The 20,401-nt window shown below is 41.5% G+C and overlaps 1 protein-coding gene across 7 annotated transcripts in view; it reads right to left on the bottom strand.

Annotated features, from left to right (window-relative positions):
* LOC120826256 (CUB and sushi domain-containing protein 3-like) overlaps window positions 1–20,401 on the bottom strand; it is a 256,995-nt gene that overhangs the window by 195,264 nt on the left and 41,330 nt on the right. The gene's annotated exons all lie outside the window — the stretch shown is intronic.

Genomic DNA, 20,401 nt, shown 5'->3' on the forward strand with positions numbered 1-20,401 from the left:
GACAGAGCAGTGTTCACTGATAGGTGGACCACGGTCCCGGTCTAGACCCAGACCCGTTTGAACCAATGAAATCGATTATCTTTAGTTGGAGCGCTCTCATATTAACAAGCAGAGCTTTTCTAGCATTTACGGCCCTCGTTTAGCGCTCCAGGAAACACACAGCGGCATTATGCACATGCGTTATTAATCATCAAGGTTACCTTCAAACATACGCAAATACAACGGCCAGGCTTTCAATGTCTATGGGACGGCATCATAGGGCAGGTTACAGGTTACTATGGTGTTCCGGACCTTTGCATGGAGTTTACAAAGCAGATAACGGAAGAAAATTCTGTGTGTGTCTTAACGGATCCATGTGCCTGCCTTTAGCGTTAATCAATGTGTGTCTTGCGGCACGTGATGTGTTTTGACGGAGCAACAACTTCTTGGTGCACTCACACATGTGCACAAAGACAAAAACGCACTCATGCACATCCAGGCAACTGTTTCTCCGTGCGAGGCTAATGATCAATGTAGGAATTATAATAACTTAGCATTAGTGATAAGTAGGTCAGCTTGGGTCTGATGCATCCTGGTCCTTTGATGCTGATGTATGATTGCATATTAATGACATATACACTGTGGCTAAGGACGGCCCTTCTGACTGGAGCATTTGTAGGGAAGTCGTATCGCTCCACGGATCTGCAGTTGGTGGTGCTCCCAGGAACTTGTTATTTTCAATAGTCTCCTCCCGAGCGAGGGCAGAGGTTACGGTCGGTTCCAGAGCAGCACCCCAGGAGCTGAACTCCCATTCAGCATGGGGTGCTAGTACCCTTCATCAGTTGCCACTGAGCTACCTCTATAACCTCACACGGCAGCTGAAGGCAATACGATCGGAGCATTCTATCGGATTCCAGTTTTGACTCGGCGATTTCTTTCTTTTGGAAAATCAATTACATGCAAGTCAAACGCATGACAATAACAGGCCTGTATCAGGTGACTTAAACATGACTCAGCCATTCATAACTGAAGCACATAACTTCTTTGTAGATTGAATGCAGTTAATCCAAGTTCACTGTGCCTACTCAAATGAAAAAAAAGGGATACGCAAACTGTTGCACACACTAGAAAGGATTAGGGCAGTTATTGGATTCTTGCAGAACTAACAATTACTTTAACTGAAACAGATATTAGTGGATGTCAACTTTTCTTTCTCCCTACTGAAGGACAAACACAGCATACAAACCATGTCACAGTGCTCGATATCCCACCAATGCTTTATTTTTAATATTGGAACAACGAACATTATCATGCACACAATACTCCAGGGCTCAGCTTACAATTATCTTCCATCCGTTAATTAATAATTAGTACTATAGTTTAGAGATAACTCTAGGTCAATTTGATTCTCCTGTGACGTTTGCATAAAGCATGGATTATTGTTTCTATGAAATACCAAACACACTAAAATGGTAAGCAAAGAAAATGGTTCATAAAACTGCTGAAGGATTGATATGTGTATAATAAGTGTACAGAGGTACAATATCAACAAAAAAATGATCACAATCTTCTCTGGTGTTTCTTTTTCAACTTAATATTACCATATTAAAAGGTGTTTATGGGGAGTGAGAGCAGTGGGTATGACTTGTTTTGATCCTCCACTTCCTTTCACAGGCTGCCTTTATTGATGAATCAGTGGTGGAGCAAATTCTGCTGCTGTATTTATTTTAAATCTCACCGGGTTACAGAGGCTGCTAAATGCCTAAACTGCAGAATGTAAATGGAATTGATCTGCTTGGGCTTCCCGGTTCACATCAGGGTCATAAGCCTCTCCCTTTGATCTTCATCACCCTTTTATATCAAGCACACCACAGGTGTTAGATGAACCTCGGAGTTTCCAGGTAGTGAAGTCGGTCCAGACTAAATTAATTATTTTTTAGCGAAGCTCTATAGATACAACTTCTTCTTAACTTAACTTCTTCCACTCTGCAGGATAGAGACTACACAGTCAGTTTACAGAGCAGAAACCCTTTGAGCTGGTAGGATTTATCCCGATCAAGTATAGCAGAGACGACCATTGCCGTTATAAGGGCTTGACCCTGCGTCTTCTTGCTGGTAGCTGATGTTGCAAATCACTATAATGTACCTCTCCGACTGTCGACTTTTCTTTACGCATTGGACTTTGCTGGTAACAGGGAAAATAAGCATCAGAAAAAGCTCTAGAATTTGCTGTACTCTTGTATATCATGTGTGTGATTGAAATCTGCTCTTTACTACATGTTCAAAGTCCTTGCAGTGCAAAGCTCATATCAGGATGATCACTCTCCTGTCATGTGCATGAGCCTTGTAATTTAGCAAGGCAGCCAGGTCCAAAGGGACATCAAGGTGATCCCCCCCCCCCGATCCACCAATTATCCAAGACAGAGCCCAAAACAGAAAACTGTGTGTATGTCGAGAATGCCTGCGTGTGTGTGTGTGTGTGTGTGCCTGTGTGTATTTGCCCAACACTCATTGAACGAGACATTTTCCAGGACCATCGCACAGATATAATGACCAATGGCAGCCTGAGCTGCAATTAAGGGCTGTTGTCCTGGTCCCTTCACAACCAATAAGAGCAGAGATGTTGAGGAACCGGGAGAGACAAGCAGAGCCATATGAGAGCGCACACGCGTGCAGAAACACAGACGAATAGCGCGGACAGTCATGCAGCCAACATTCACATGCACACTACTTTTTGCTTCATTCAATTTGTCTTGAGAAGGAAACAACGGGCCGGAGATGCCACTGCCAGACATTCTTTGAGACACTCCAGGAAACACGATTGCGCACAGCAAGAAAGGAAGTTATTGAACCGCCATTCTTGGCCCAGTTCAGAGAGGGTAGACACACGTTTCATTCCGTGATCAATGGCAGGTGGGATTTGCACTCCGCGGAGCAGAGGTTCATGGAAGGACAACAAACAATTCACAGTTTCAAAGGAAAAGGATCGGACTTATCAGACCAAGGTTTCTGATGTTTTCAAAATGAAACATCCAAGAGAACACTCAAGCAAATCAGGGATTTTAATTGTGTCTTCGTGGATTAAGGCTGTTATGTATATTACATTACATTACATGTCGTTTAGCTGACGCTTTTATTCAAAGCGACTTACAATATATGGAGTCTTTAGGCAACAAGATCTGCTGTGAAGATATACTATGATATATATATATATATATTTGTATATTTTTTCTTTTTCAGTTCATTTTTCATGCCTCAAATGTTTTAATTGTCAGACTAATTGAATAAAAGGTTAAAAGAGGTGTATATTAGATCAAGGCCTCTCTTCTCGGCCAGCTCTGCTCCCGATTCTTAAGGTCAGAAAAATACACTTATAAATGTTGTGATTTGAGTGTTATTTTACCGCAACCTTGTTTCAGATGACGTACATTGAAGAGCCAACTTGTATAGACAACCTTCTCATCCCGCTAGTGGTTAACGTTTATTTTGCGTGAAGTGTACTTAACTTTGTCACATCTGTGTTGAAGCAGGCCTTTGAATCACAGATATCACGACGACGTTCATGCTCGGTTTCTTTTATTACAGCCAGATTATTTGTTTTGAGTGGATATGAAATTTCTGCATATTTTATAGCTTTCTTAATGCTCATTAAGGTTCAGGCTAACCTTGTATATCTGTCTTGTGGGCTCTCAATGTTGTAGGGAGACAGAAGACAATAAAAGGCTGTGAAATAAGGAGATGAGTTCAACAGTTGGTATTCGCTGACAGTATGAGCTTAGTATTTTATCTGGCACTTCTGTCTGGGGGATTTTCACACACTAGCCAGTTTTTGGCACATCCACAGACCCCCAGACTACAAAGGGCCTGAACTTCCCCCCTCAGCTATATAGTACATACAATACCTTTTCTGTCATTATCCATGATTCAGTTGTCCCTGATCCATGTGATGATGTCTCCATGCACATGAAACACACGTCCGAATCAAAATGTGTTTTTGCCTGAATGATTTCCAATCCCACAGACCGGTGACTCACAGAATGACCCCCTCCACTGGTGCTTTAAACCTGATAACCAATTCCCCAATAATGCCACTGTAAGGTTGCCTCAACAATATTCCATATATGATCATTTCAAATCAAGCAAAATTAAAGCCCTGGCCTCCAAGTCCATCACCATTTTATCTGAACTCAACAGATTGGACGGTGTCTTAGTCGAAGTGAAGTGACTTCATTAAATTGAATAGCTGGGATGGAGGGCGGGTTTGAATAAAGCATGAAATAGCAAGAGAGAGGGACAGAGATGGAAAGCAGAATAAACACAGAGAAAAGGACATATTTCCCCTCGTCCATCATTGCACAGAGAATGAAAGGATGATTTAAAACTCATCACTCTGAAGGAGAGAGGCAACGCTGTGGGAGGGAGAGAGAAACAGAGAGGTATAAAAAGAGAGGGGGGTAAATGAAAGCAAGGGCGATTGAAAGGAGGAGTGAGAAAGAGAGAAACCGTAAGAGTGAGACGGGGGCAAAAGAGAGACTTCTAATTATGCTGACTACCAGACCGAAACTGACAGCCATTCTACACACACACACACACACACACACACACACACACACACACAAGGACGGAGTCAGAGAAAGACAGGCACACACAATGACGTTCACACAGACACCAACACACATATGCACTTTTACGCACCGATTCAGAGGATACACACAAAAATGCATGCATTATTTCATACGCGCTCACGCAGAGAGACAAACAAAAAAAAGCCCGCTCCACAACCCTGACCTCAAGAGGCTTTCGGCGGTGGGGTCGGCGCACACCGCAGCGCGTGCGATTTGCTCGACGCAGCGAAAACCCGTCTGTGGCGGCGTGCAAGTCATTGGAAATAATGGGTTTCAGAGCGCAGTGACGTTGTCTCATTCTGTGTGAAAGGCCCTTTACTACTAGTTAACCAGTCCCATGAACCCAGGAACTTCCCTGCCATTCACTACACACTCTGTTCACCATACAAAAACATGTGTCAATGCACTGAAATAGCTTTCATGCCGCTTTATATTCAGTTATTGAAGAATGCTGTTAATTAAAGATAACTACTGCTCTCTATGAAGAAGACAGCTGCAAACCTGTCAGAGCTACCTGTGGAGACTAGAGTGTGTTTAATACCAAAACGACTTTGGGTGGAGTATCACAAGATGTTTTCCCCTTAAGACTTGAGCAGTAATGCTAATCTGCAAGTGGTAAAAGACTTGCAGTTGGGGTGGGTGGCTCCCAGGTGTGAAGATATGCACTGATACTAATGAGGAACAGGGTTTAGTTGAAGAGCGTGCATGCTCAGCAAAACATTCCCTGGATAAAAGAAGCTTAAAGACAAAGAAGAAAATCTCCTTCTTGAATTGAGTGGATTTAAATGAACTCTGGTCGGCAATAGAGGCTTGATCTCTTTTTAAAGCAAGATCTCATCTTGAACATCTCAGATAACAGAGCAGGGGAAAAAAGCCCCACAAGCTTAACAAGTGGCTTATCTGGTACTTGTCACATAATTCCACTTTTTATTTTCATGTAAAGTTTTCAAAAAATGTGGTCTGGGCTATTATGAGTGTAAAAAAACACATCATTAAAATCTCTGTGTGACCTAACAGAAGTCCGCTGGACCTCGCTGGCTTTCCAAAAATGTGAGTGTCTGAGGCCCAATAGGTCCACCCCATCGCTTAAAAAACGAGGTCACGCATGCGCGGTCTACCGCGCGAGATGACAAGAACTAAGGCTAATGCTAATAAGCGATCCTTAGCGATGCTAACGGACGCATTTAATTTCATTCCAAAGCAACGGAGGCTGACTCCAGTGAGGTAATGACCAAGTAATGTGCAGGATGCTCGCGAGCCGGAAACGTGTGGGAACCCCTGATGTACGGCCCGTATTCCACAGCAATTAAGTCTTTCTCAAAATTAAAACACGGGGTTGTCTTGCAATAAAGGTGGCCAAATACACATAAGGTAGGGAGCTGCTCGCTTGTGCCAAGGAGCGCTGTGAAACGATGACTCGATGTGGGCATCAAGATAGAGGAGAAAATGTTCTCCACATTTAAACCTCCCATAACCATAAGCGTCCTTCTCAAAGGATTGTAAAAGGTTGTATTTGCATATGGTGAGCCTTTATAAATGATTCTAGTTTGCACATGATCTTTCCATGGGTACTTGTGACAACACAGGTACATAACTCTAGGTCCATAAGTCCAGGTATAACTGACTTTACCTGGACTAGTTAGCACTCTATTAGCACTTGTGATCGCACTTTCTTACAGCACTTTTGGAGTTTGGCTTTCTTGAAAAAAGAAGCAAGTACTTTCCTAATTCTTGTTGTTACTCCCTCTTGATTGAATGCACTTACTGTAAGGCGCTTTGAATAAAAGCGTCAGCCAAATGATGAATGTAAATGTAACAGTCCCTTGTGTTTTTTGATTCAGCTCAAGGCCAAGAGGCTTTCAGACGTTGGCTTGCTTGAGTCTTTAAAGACTTACTAGGGAGTGTGAGATTCATGTAGTGGAACAGCGTTGTGTACTGTATATAGAAATGATTAAAAGTGTACCATAGAGTAAGATCATGTGACTTCACACATCCTGAATTAAAAGTCTAAAGTAATTTTGAGGGGGTTTACTTTCCAAAGGGAACCCTATGATCATGTTTCCACATGGTGCTCTCTGCTAAATGGGGAAACAGGAAATTACCCAACTCTTCATTTGAATGGGACCTGCGGCACCCCCTCAAGGTCACTCGCCGTCCCCTAATCCTACTTGGGGGGCCAGAAAAGTGCACACTACACATCCTGTAATGCAGAATATTACTTTTATCCTCAGCAGTGTAGTGACATTACACCAGTCAAACTCCGGGGAAAAAACACACTTTACATTCTCTACCACCGCTCTCCGTTTGTCCGTCTCTCTTTCATTCTCTGCCGCTCTCTTTCTCTCCCTCGGTCTCTGGGGGCCTCAGTGATACCAGATTTGCTTAAAGGGCTATTCCGTCTAATCTCACAAACTCTCATTTATGATTAAAGAACGGCTTTCCCAGAGGAGCATGCTGACCAATCAAATCATTGCAGACAGGACAAACCTTCCAATCCGTATTCCGATCACAGAAGCACTCAAGCTCCAGGGGCAGAGTGATGTGTGTGCATCTGCTCACAACTATGTGTGCGCATGAATGCGGTGTTAGTCCATTTAAATGAGCTGTGCATGTCTCTCGAAAATGATAGTATCTGTTAATTTTCTCTAGGTGGTTTTGGAAGCGAGTAGGAAAGTGGTGGACTGACTAAAAAAAAAAAAAAAAAAAAGAAGTGACCAAATCGAGAGCGGCGTGGCGGGGGGGCAGCAGACCGGGGGAGAACGAGAGATGAAAGGGGGATAGCAGGAGCCAAAATCCAATAGAGAGAGACGGAGCGAGAGAGGTAAGCGTGTTTGAAACTTCCCGTTGGTTCCTGCTGTCAGGAATGCTTGTCAGCCAAGAATTAGACTGCTCCACGCTACCTCTGACTGACAGTCAGCTCCTGGTCTAGACTATACCCTGGAGTGGCCCCGGCTAAATAAGGGAAATGCCTAGAGAGAGACAGAGGGAACACACCGGGCTGAAAATCAATTTATAACACTGTCAGTCACAAGCAGAAGGGGTCGATGGGTTGGAGATAAAAAAGGAGAAGAAAAAAAAAAGGCAGAGAACAGGAGCAAGGCGTGAGGGACGGGATTTGAAGAAGAAAAAAAAAAGCGCTAACAAGTGGAACTGATGGAGAAACGACGGGAGCAGAGAGGCCCTCTTTGTTGTGTTGAGGGAAGCGGAGAGAAGGGAATAGAGTGATGAAGAGGAGAGACAGAAAGAGGAAGATACAGTCTGATAGACACATTCTACTCTGCAAACATTTAGTGAAGCCACTTGCAGGAGGCAGAGCCTCTCCAGATAATACACCACTGTTGTGTGTAATCGGCCTACACTAATTGATGGCCTCGAGAAAAGGGTGGCACCTAAACTAAAAGCTTCCAGGACCACTGCTACAAATCATGGACCCGTGCCCGGAAACTCACGATTACTTTGTCAATTATGATTTTGTGTGTCATGTTTAGGGAACTGTTTAAATTCTCAGACAAAAAAAACAAAAAAAAAAACGTATATATATATATATATATATATATATATTTGCTGTGCTGTGACTGCACAAAGTATTAATTGAAATATTAATGCGCCAACCTGTAACGGCCATTCATTGAAACATCGCTGGTGTCAGTTTTCAATCGCTACACAAATAATTGACTGGAGGAGGGATAACTGTAATTATAATTATCATTCACCCTGGCCTCAAGCATATCTAATACATGGGTTTGTTTTTCCACTTGGTATTACTAATTTCATCATACAATAGAGCCTCCAGTGACGCAAAATGTGAAGTATTAAAGAAGACATTTTAATCATCCCAGCTTGTCACGAAAAAAAAGGAGCATGTCTGGAATTTAATAAAACTGTCGAAAGAAGAACGGCGTTAGTGCGTTTTCCAACTATAGCCGAAACTGGAGTAAACATGAAATTAGAAAGTGAATTTACCATCGGGCCCCTGAAACATTAAAGATTTACAAGGAAGTGTGAGGCTGAGCATGAAATGCACTACCAACAGAGAGCATGTATCAAGTGCATAACCTTGTACAGAAGGACAAAATAAACACAAATTATCCTCTGCGTCTACTTTGATTTTCACAACTAATATAAATAATGTCTGATAGAGCAGTTTGCATGCTTAGAAGAGTAGAACCCAGTTATCAATCAGCCTTTTTTCAAACAGAAAAATGTCTACAATGCTGCTGTTTAGCCAGCAGAGTCAGCCTTTCCATTAGTCTCCAGGTGATTGTGGAATGTTTCTGAATTGCTCAGCAGCCCATTTCAGGTTAACAAGGTCCGCCGTCCAATTAAGCTTGTTGTCTATGCCTGTTGTGATAAGTGCAGTTGTTAAGTAACGCTGTTAGATGAAAACAAACTAAAAGTAGTATTTCTTGATGTTCAAAGGTAAATCAATGCTCAGATGTTTGCTTCATCCCGATTAGAAGCAACATAAACAGTTTTCACACATGGAACATGTATCTAATATAAATGTGTAGGGCGGGGCTACGGTGTGCGCCGATGAAAACGTGGTCCGATAAATCCCACAGACACAAAGTGCTTTTCCCATTGTGGGATCCACTAATGTGCTACAACTGCAACACAACACCATCAGCAGAGTACGAGCTTGCGTGTCGGAGTCAGAGTGTGAGTGATTATATTGGCTTGGCATTGTTTGAATTTACCGTATTAACATTGAGCGTTGATGCTAGTGTTTTGAAAAAGTAAGTAGATGTTATTGCAGGTTGTATACCATTGATTTCTTGAGCCACTGAATCGGCCTCCTATGCGCATGCACACCAATTCAACATGTACTGTGCGTGCATAAAACCCTCACTGATTGGCGAGCTGTACACTGCATAAAGGATCAATGAGACTCAGGAACCAGCAGATAGATGCTGTCTGAAGGGGCCTCTATTGATTTGTTTCTGCTGGGTGTCATCATCTCCACACGGACCAATGACATCCTCCACATCGTGAAAGAATACACGCGGCAATCACGTCCTCTCCTCTTTCTTAAAGGTTAGTTGATCTCTGCTCAACGGCTGTACTGGTCTGTCCACTTAATCTTTTCTTTTTTTGGTTTTCCCTTTCCCTGCTCTTCTCCACTATGTGATTTTTTGTCTTTACTCTCCTTTTGAAGGTAATAATTTCAGGAATATTTTGGATATATTATTTTCTCCTCTTTCTTACATTTGCTCCAGTTTCTTTCCCATCCCTCCGTCATCGCACAGATAACAGCAACACCTGGTATTATACATCCAGCCACTACGGGACGAGCTCAATGACGGGGCAATTACAGGATTCACTCTCAGGATTCAGATTTCATTTCCACTTGACTCGTGCCGCAGCGTAGAAAGAGAGGGGAAGCGCAGGTGGCAAACATTGCAGGGGGGCAAACATGGCAACGCAATTTGCTGCTTTCCCTTTCCAATTCTTGTTTTATTTCAACATCACCATTCTGTTTGTTCCCTGCCTGATTACTCATGTGGCTTTGACAAAGAGAGCAAACAGGCCACTAAGCAAACCAAGTAAACCCTTAACAATACACATATTTTTCTGATATTCATTCAATCAGAATAACAAATTATCACAGACTATTTCAAATTGTCATGGTAGGACTTTTCAACAACTGGATAACACAGATATGAATACTGTGATCAGTCATTTAAAAGATTGCAGCTTTTTGAAATGTAAATTCACTGTTATTATTATAAGCTAAATTATAAGCTTTAAACTCATTGTGTAACTACAGGCAATACCATTTGGATGTACATGGTCAACTCTCAACAACAAAAGTGCATCACAAATCACTGGAAGGACTTCTTTACATGAATATTCAGCAAACACTTGCTGTCAAACAGAGGCCGTCTGAGCCCAGGAAAAAGGGGGGGGGGGGGCTTTGATTTAAACTAAGTGGAGGTTTCAGGAAGTAAAGTCTTGTTATGGGGAATCAAAAAGCAATGGAGTGATTTGGGACCGGCCCTCCACAACATGGCATTGCTCTAAGCGACAGTTCATCTGCTGCATTGCTTGTTTGCTTTTTAGTTAAAACCTTTATTCGTCAAGGGAATCCCGCAACCCTCCACCAGCAGAGCCGTGGGCAGAAATATAATGCTCCACTTTCATGGTCCACGCTGCATCGCCACGTGATGATGTCACTGTCGTGGGACATCTCAACGGGGGAATGGCCATCAAGACAGAGGGTTATAATACCTGTTCTAAATACTATTTAATCTGTTATTGGTGGCTGCAAAATAAACTGAGTCCATTTGATGTTTTGATGAGAGTTCAGAAGCCGCATGAAAGTCCAAACAATTCTCAGAGGTGCTCAGTTGGATGGTTTGGTAGCAGCACAAACCAGTGCATACGATTTTGCTCTTTTTTTGTCTCCCTTTTTTTCTCTATTTGTGGACAGAAGTGATACGTAACAAAAGCTCCACAAATAATCCAAACTACTTTCTTACCTCACCCCTTCAAATAAGTAAGGTCAAAATGATCGGTCAGATTGAACACAAAGGCAAAAGCTCCACTTGATTGATCGTGTTGATTGTGTGTGTGTGTGTGGGGAGGGGGGGGTAACAGAGCTCATCTCACAGATCGAAGAGGGCCTTTGAACCTGCCACACACGCAAACACACACAGATCCTCTCAGTTGACATTTCTAGAGTTGCCAGATTAACAGCCATCCAGCTCCTCTCTTTGCCGGGAGGGATCAATGAAACACTAGAAAATTGAAACTTGGGAATCCTGACACAGAAGTAGATACACACACACACACACACTAATCAAATCATTGCAATTATTGTGTTCAGAAGGGTGTTCTCACTAAATTACATGCATATAGCGATGTTTAGCTCATACAACATTTGATGACTATGACAGAAATGTCAATAATGTACTAAATGAACAGCTCCAGCATGTGAAACAGCCCTGGATATACTTTGGAGGTACGACTGAAACATCAGGATTCAGACGGTATAAAACGTCTGGTTTTGCATTATGTAAACAATAATCGCGACAGTTGTGGCGGTTACTACGTTATTAATTCTGAGATCAGGGTGGCTGGGGGAACCCTAAAGCACTTACTTACTTTGCTGTTTATTCTGAACGACACTTACAAAGCTGAGACAAATCCAGCATCTGTCTTTGACAGTGATGCTGCTCATTAGACATTCCAACGAGCTACAAATGGCCTGTATTATAACTGCGTTATGAAGAGAAGATGGAATACGAATTGTAACGGAAAGGAGATCCTTACAAGCATCATAAGGGCTTCTGTTGCATATAAGTTAATTTTGTAAGGTACAGTAGTAAGTAAGTCTAAAACAGCTATGAAAAGACAAACGCTCTTCCTACTATACTGAAACCTTTAGTCAAACACTGAAATGAGGAGACAGACTTCTGTCGAGAGACTCAATGCGCCCTTCAACTTTCTCCGTTACAGAGATCCGGTTTTACTTTAGAACCGTGTGCACTTTACAAAAACAGTATAAATGCTGTGCATTCGGCCATTTCAATGGTAACATGAGACAGAGGATAGTACTCTTTAATAATGTTCAATGCACGAGTGGAAGTGGTAGAACTAGTTGACTGGGATCTGAGTGGCACATGTGGAAAGGTGCCATCGTACAAAAATGGTGTCGCCTACAGAAATAAGCCTTCATCTTACTTTTAAGATGGGATTCAGCATGTTGACCACTTTTCACCAGATCCACAGCGCTCATACGGCGGATGACTCATACGTGCCATTAAGCACATCTGCATGGGGCCAGTAAGATGCTTGCTCAAGGGACTAGAATAAATGAGGGAGGGTGGAGTGGAGCGTCACTTAAAATTCCAGCACATTTCCCCACCAGTTAAGACTAACCTTTGGGCTCCTGTTGTCTGACACTTTTAACCAGTGGTCCCCAACCAACGGGCCGTGGACAGGCCAGTAGTGGAAAGAATAACGAACTTGTTTTATTTTGAGAAATGATCTGATTGTCTTCTAATCGCCCATGCTACTCTTGACACATTTCCAAATCAATTGCTTTGCAATTGTCCACTCCTCGCTGCGCACTGCATTTCCGTGCGACACATGCACGGCTGTAACTACAATGTGTTACATGAGGCCTTTGTGTCTCTGATAGTGAAAAGGAACTCAATGTCTTACTAAATGAGTTCAGCAGGCCACCTGGATGACATACATGGGACTTGGAGCTGGATATATTTCACCCAGAAATATGCTAAATAAAAAAAGCTTTTTTTTAATTTTTATAATGGAATTTTGAGCCGACATTTCCCTTATCTTTTAGTATTTGGGTCTATTTCTGAGAATTCTTTATTGGCAACTGAAAAGCGTAATTTTGGCCACACTTTTTTTCAAGAACTGGCAAGATCTGAAAGCCCTAAAAACAGAGAGTCCAAATAATTCTGGCGGGACGACCTAATTGGAAAGACACACGCTTGACACATCAACACTTTAAGAACAAAAACTTTTAGTGGGGTTCCTTTTTTCTTAGTAAACCACACTTTTTAACATATCCTGCCTTATCCTTTCCTTTTAAATCGTTGCTGTCTTTAGTTTATTTAATGTCAACTAATAAAGCAGGTACGACGTAAAAGAATAAATCTGCAAACTACTAATGAGTTTTGCGGTAGAAAGCAACACTCTTTAATGTACATCCGTATTGCACTTTAATCATTGACACGCAGACCTGGATGTTTCCATATCTATGGATCAGTTTGCTTGCTTACAAATTGATCACTGAACTCTGGTTTCAGACACTACCACTAATCAAACGATTACTATTACTATGTACATAGACGGCTACAGACCAGTATAGACCAGTGGCCAATAGGTCGATCGCCAGGGCAGTGCCAGTACGTCGCCTGTCATTGGAATGAAAAAAATCACACAGCGTTGATGTTGCTGCGTCTGGTTACCGCTAGTCCTCGTTCGCCTGACTGGTAGAAAATCCCCCCTCGCCCCCACAACCAGCCGACAGGGAGGGGGTGGGGGGGGTCGATTGCCATAACTCCGCCGATTGAAAAGTAGCTTGCGAGCCGAAAAAGTGTGGGCACCCCTGATCTAGACTGATAATTGAGGGTTTCTATAACTATTTCTAAACAAATATTATTCTAAGACCATGAATTATGACGTGATATGTTTAATGACTACAAAGCAGGGACAAAAATGCACCTCTTTTTTTTCTCATCCTCAGGGAACTTGTTTTTCAAAGTTTGTTACAGTTTCAGTTTTTTACATTATTGATAGCTTTAGTGAAATTACATTTTACATCTGACCCTGTACTGTTCAGAAGCCTGCAGAAGAGCAAAGATAATCAGATGTTCAGAGTTGAGTTTCAAGGTGCTCGTCAGAGATTCTAGACCTTTGAGGAAAATATTGGAGGGGAATTCACCTGTATCAAACAAACAAACTCAAGCTTTAACAAAAATTTGACCAGTTGATTTCTTGATCAACAGGCAAATGATCCCAAACTATTCAGGCCATTGATTATTTATTTGTCATCTTACATGGAACAATATAAAACCTAACCAAGCCGCTTTAAGAAACGAGGATTGTTTTCATCATTATAATATATGAAATTATTTTTGGGTTGTGGAATGCAATAAGAAGGATTTGGATTTTTAGAAGTTAATTTGATATTGGCCAGTTCAGGGCCTTGGATAGTGGCTGACAGGTTGATGCTCCATGGTTGATGTTTTGATGTTTAGTCTATTTAGTGTACAGTACAATTATCAAATTCCACTAATTCAACTGTAATTATCAAGAAACACATATCCGCACTGGCATTTTATTGTAAACTAAAATCGGAATCCAGGTTTCAGGGCAGAGTTTGTGTGTCTTTTTCAGTTCAGTGGTCGAGAGTGTGTTACATCAACTATCATGATTGTGTAATTTAAATAGAAAGAATAAACCCACACTGTGACAAATCTTCCATTCCCCGTTCCACACATATGCAACATCTTTTAAAGTTTCTTTCGCTCTCTCTCTTTCCTAATTCCCTCGCTCTTTTTTCCACTCTGCCTTCCTCGCTGCCTGGTAACCGTAGCAACAAGCAGAGGTCTGGGGTGCCAGGCATGTGTGCGTGTACGTGTGTATGTGCGTGTGTCTGTGTGTGTGTCGGACCAGGGTGGTCAGGGAGTGAGGGAGGTAGATTGGAAAAGGCTGCAAAGAAGTGAGACAGTTAGGACAGGAGGAGAGAAAAGGAAAAGTAGTAGTAGGGAACATACTAATTGTGAAAGTGTTTGAGGTACAGCAAATAGATGGTATTAAAAAAGAGGGGGGGGGGGTTGAGGATGAGCAGGGTCTATAAGAAAGGTAATTTTCCAATGATTGGAAGAAGAGCAGATAATTAGGTGAAAACTGATGAAAAATGTAATAACTAATAGAGACAAAGTATTTTTACTGCGTCAACACTCTGACAATGCATTAGTTCTCCTAATACAGCAATATGTTCGTAGCTACATACAACTACAAGTTGAAGATTCAGTCAAAGAATTTGAAGTTCGAAAATCTAAGCAATTTATTTTTATTGAGCTGTACCTCTGTTAAAAATGATGATACCATTCAAATCCTGGAATTCATTCAAATAATTGTTTTGTGTTTCTAGTTTAACTGTGATTTATTACCCTGGTTTTTCATTCCTTCACTTCCTGCTTTTGTGCCCTTTTCTGCCTGTTTTGGATGTCTGACCCGCCTTGATTAGTTCAATTAGAACTTCCCATGTCCGTCACCATCGCCTGCCTATTTGTACTCTTTTCCCTGCTGAGATATATAACTTATTTAATCCTGATGCCCCATTCTGCATTTACGTCCAGTCCCTGTTTGAGTTTTTCCCTGCACTCTGACATCCAGGTACCGATTCAGACAAGACATAAGTGTTTCCTATAATATGTGTCACATACCAATGGTAAAGAAGGCAATACCGGGTAAATGTTTCCTAGAAAGGCACGCACTTCCCTCTGTGGAAAATAAGTCATCAAAATTTAAAGGTTGGGACATTTTCACACAGCTCTTAGCCCAGATTTAACATTATTCCCTCGTTATGAGCAACAACCTTGTAAAAAATGTATTTAGTTACATAAATGATGACTTAAGAGATGAAGAGACTTAAGAGCTATAAGTATTGCTTGTCTGTCTGGTGGAGACTGACACCACCATAACATGGTAAAACTACTGGTTTACTAACAAAACTAACAAAAGGACATGGGTCTAATAGCAAATAATAAGTGGTACCTGCACACAGTACTTTAGCTGGTTCTGCCAGAGAGTTCATCTGGGTTGCCATAAACTGGTTTCCTTCCCATTAAATATTGTATTTATTACATCTGTACACCTTTTAGTCCGACCTAATAGCATAGTGCATTTCACTTCCATTTAGCAAATTGCAGTCTTCCTTCCAAAACGTTTCAATTCAAGACAGAAGTTAACAAAATGTTGGCAGGCCGGACTTCTAAACTTTTAACAATTTTGCCAATGAAATACATTTATCAGACTAAGTAGCTTTTCAAAGAAATTGGGTGGGACGGTTACGAATTCTCTCTAGTAATGTCGTATTTAAAGCCAGGGTACTTCAACATCCTACACACTCGGTCTTCACTTCTTCAAGGACTGAGGAAAAAGACTTTTTCTCTCAAAATGGCTGCACTTCTCCATCTCAGTCAGAATGCACTCTGTATCCATAACAAGTGCATCGCTCATGGTTAAAGTTTAATAGAATTTGGGCAACCACTTGATGAAAATTTTATGTCAGTGCTTTCAAGCGCAATAAAGGTTATTTAAAGGGACTTCTATCCACTTTGGATGTTCTTTGTGGACACAGGGTTCCAACACCGGGACCCAGTCATAACCTCAGTCAAACGCTCTCTGACATTTACAATTTCTGTTTATTTAAGGATGTGTAAGAATGTTTAAATCTGAATGATGTGAATATTAACTTGTGCCTCCTTGAAAAGATTAAATATATTTCTTCCTGCACTCTGTCCAGAAACTCCTGCCAGCCAGTTAAGACTCTTCCACCTCCAGCGGTCTTTCTATACGTTTTGTATTTGAGTCCTTTGTGGGCACAGCTCTTTGCACTCGGTCGAGTTTCACGTCTTGTGCAATCACCCGTATCTGCCGGTGAGTCCGCGTCTGTTTGATTCCGTGTCTCAGAGCGCAGATCTCTGTGTGTGTCTTTTTATGTGTACTAGTAGGCGCGTGGGTGTGTGTAGGTATCTGCGGTTCACTTCAGACGGAATGGAAGGAAGCTTGCCACTGATATTGGTAATGTGGCCCAATTGTTGTTGCCAATCTCATTAGCTTAGCATGCAGTGGGCAAACTTCCCAGATAGACAATGTGTGTGTGTTCGTGTGTGTGTGTGCATGCACCAGGGCCAGTGCATGCCACCACTCTGGCTGATGGTTCCAATAATGGTATTGAAGAAAGAGAGATAGTGAGAGAGAAGGAACATTGTTTATTCCAACGTGAGAGCTACTACACATGAGAAACATGTATGGAGTAATCTCTTCTTCTGTGATTGGTGTGATTGTAGGTAACAGAGTTGTGTGAGTGTGTGTGCTGACGTGTAGACCAAAAATAAAAGTCCTAGTTTGCAGGTAATTACCATCCAGTAATACTTGTTGACATGGCTGGTAAACACAAGTGCTTGACATCAAAATCTGTGTGTGTGTGTGTGTGTGTGTGTGTGTCTCACTTGGTGGTTGTGGGTGCATAAGACAGAACAAGCGAGAGGGAGAGGATAAAAAGCGGCCGTGTAATTGGTGCTTTGACGTTATCTGTCTGCTTGACAACTAAATCCAAAGAGGTGATACAGAGAGGGAGGAGAGGAAAGTGTGATATCCACATACATACACACGTGTGTATATGTCCACGGAGCTGCCCGGTCCCGCTAACAATAGGCCGGGCGAAAGAGGCGAATGAGCAATCCAGAGGAACCGACAGTAGTTCAGGTTAAAGACTGGGCGGATGTTTGTTGTTTTGGGTGAGATTTTAGCTTAGTTGGGTTCACTGCTTCTCTTCACGTGTCCGTGTCTGCTCCGTGTCTGTGTTTGCGCGATCAACTTAAATGTTGGTGACATTCATTTAAAAGTACAATGAATATCGCAGCACCAAAAATGATTGCACGCGATTTCATTGAGTGTGCGATGTCATTTTATTGCATATTGCAACAGACCTACTTACCACCACCATCTCCTTTTCTTATATTTACATATTTTATGTATTTTACAGTACTTATTTCTTAAATATGGATTAATGCATGTCAAATGTCATACCAATGAAACTGAATTTAATTAAAAAGGTGGGGGGATTAAACGGAAGGCTGAAAATTATGTCCTAGAAAAGCCTGCATGAATTCTACTTTAAAATACGTCTCCAAAGACACACAAAAAAGCTATGATTCCACATCCAATAATGGATAAAAAAGTAATTAATGCTTTTTGAACTATGACTGGATAATTTCACACATTACAAAGAAGTTTGGTTGATTTGTATCCTTTTATATTGGTGGCTACACTATGAAATGTGGGAAAATAAAGATTTATGACCTATATTGAGCCATGCTGGGGGCAAAAGCATTATTTTCATTATTTGGTTGATGTTCGCAAAGCCTGCTGCACTTTATTAACCCAAAAATGAATGAATTAGAGCTGTGATTTCAAAAGAGAGTAAAGGTTGATGAATCTGCCCGCTGATGAGCACAGGGAGTATTTCAGTGAGCAGGTCCAGAATTAACGCATTACAGGAAAAGTTGACCCGTCCTTTCATCCATTTCATGGTTTCATCCATCCTTCCATACAGTTGTTTATCAGTGTGCACATCCATCACTTTGCCTTCCCCGCTTTATTTCATCCATCCATTCATCAAGCCTGGAGACAGATGCACTCATTTAAATCATTTGAAGCCAAGTGGAAGAATTGGACAGAGGCCAAGTCTAGTGCGATGACTAGAATGGCATAGAGGAAGATGGGATAATTGATTGTTCTAATTAACCAATTAGCTGAATTAACTTAATGAAGTCAGGAACCACACCTGTGTGGAAAAGCCTGTTTTGAATGCATCCAGTACATCCAGCGAGTGGTGAAAGGCAATATGTTACATTTAGAACGTGTTGATTTTGTAATATGAATTCTCAATACAATGAACTGAGAAAATAACATTTGGATAGTGAATCATTAACGCCATGTAGTCCTGTTCTATTCATTTGGACTCCAAAACTAGCTCATTGTAGCAGACAAGTATTATTTAGAGATGAACAAACATAAAATACTGACAGATTTGCACACGGTATTTTAAAATGACAAATGGCTGTTTATTGGATGCCTAAATGGCCCTTTGGAACCACTACAGTCAAAACAATTAAGCAGCATTCAGACTCCACAAAAACAAGAGGTAATGAAATTATTTCCAATAACATTCAGGCTAGAGTATGTGTCGCTCCATTGAAAGCAATGTTCACACAATTCTCTCAAACAACATTTAGATCATTAGACATGCCAATATTAATGAAATAACTCCAAACTTAGATAATGAGATACTTAACTCTTCATTTAAAAAAATAGGCTATAATGTGTCCGTGTTTAGATGATTTGGAAGACACAAATGTTAGCAGGAGAGCTCATGCACAATACATACACTCATACACGTGAAACAGAAACCAGTTTAACTGAGCGCCTCAATGTTGTTCCATGTAGACCGTGTGAGTCTGCGGCTTACGTGGTGAAATTCACCGTGGGGCATTTTCTGCGCAGCTAAAATACTTTGAGTTAAGGTTGTGTGTTATTGGGGAACATTTTTACATGCACTGCAATTAACTGCTTACCTTTAATCCACCAGCAGTAATCGGAGCCCCCCCACCACCTAAATGTATCTTAGTGTCACAACCTGTCATTTCATCCACATGTTTAATCCCGACTGAAAGCTTTGTTACGCACACGCTATAACGATGCCACACTAAAGCCGATTAAAACTCCAGGCTTGCCTTATAAACTGCAAAGACATCGTTCTCCAGGTGAAATCTACCGGTGGAAATCGGGTTTCCCTGATCCCCTTCTCCGAAACCAAGTTTATTGTTGACGTAGCGGCAGAAGTAAACTTGTCACAATGAAATGTCACCCAACCACCCAACACCTTTCTGTCCATCTTCATTTGTATCATATGTGTGCCTGTTAGAAAGTCCGATGCAGAGACGCGTGCACGAAGCAACGTGTGGGCAAATACGACGTCAGCTTTCCTTCAAAAAATGGCAATAATTAATAGAGATTGCATTTAATTCAGGCCAACTTGACTATATTTAAAATAACTTGCAGTTTGTTCAATTATAAAAAATAAAAATAAAAGAGTATAGACATACACTTCCAAACAGGCATGTAGGAATACACACACACACACACACATAGACTAATGTAATTATCGTATGGAAATGTAGGATTCACATAACCAGCTTTAATAAGATCTCGCGAGTCAAACACATTGTACACGGCACAATTTCATTTCTTCTCCGTTTATCACTTGTCTACATGCTGATTTACAAAAAGATGATCAGATTGTCATCCCCACATTATATGCTCGGCAGGCGTCACACAGCCAGCTTGGCCTGCAGCACCCTTCACACATACAAGCGCACGCAGACTCACTTCATAGGCACGCACGCAGATACGGACGCACACTATCACTGGAGGACCGTTCAGGCAGGATGAGAGAAAGAAAGAGAGGGAAGACGAAAAGGGTGGAGAGGGAGAATGCTGCGCCATAGAGAAGTGATTTTACTGGGATG

The sequence above is a fragment of the Gasterosteus aculeatus genome, chromosome 10 (genome assembly GCF_964276395.1).
Source record: "Gasterosteus aculeatus chromosome 10, fGasAcu3.hap1.1, whole genome shotgun sequence".
NCBI lineage: Eukaryota > Metazoa > Chordata > Actinopteri > Perciformes > Gasterosteidae > Gasterosteus > Gasterosteus aculeatus.